Genomic DNA, 272 nt, shown 5'->3' on the forward strand with positions numbered 1-272 from the left:
CGTCGACGTGTGACCGAGGCCGGCCGTCCCAAGCGGAAGGTGACCGCGAATACGACGAGCGATCTGACTGCGACCAACGATGACGGCGGCGATGGTGATGTCCGCCGGTCGTGCGACGACGGCCGAGTGCCCAACATAAACGTGTAATTCTGTCCACGTGGTTGTCGTTCTGGGCATTCGGATTTGAACGGCAATCGCAAACCGTGACGTACAGCAGACGACCAGATACGGTTTTCAACTTCTAGGCTGACGGGCGACGGCAAACGCGTGTT

The sequence above is a fragment of the Acyrthosiphon pisum genome, chromosome A2, assembly GCF_005508785.2.
Source record: "Acyrthosiphon pisum isolate AL4f chromosome A2, pea_aphid_22Mar2018_4r6ur, whole genome shotgun sequence".
Lineage (NCBI taxonomy): Eukaryota > Metazoa > Arthropoda > Insecta > Hemiptera > Aphididae > Acyrthosiphon > Acyrthosiphon pisum.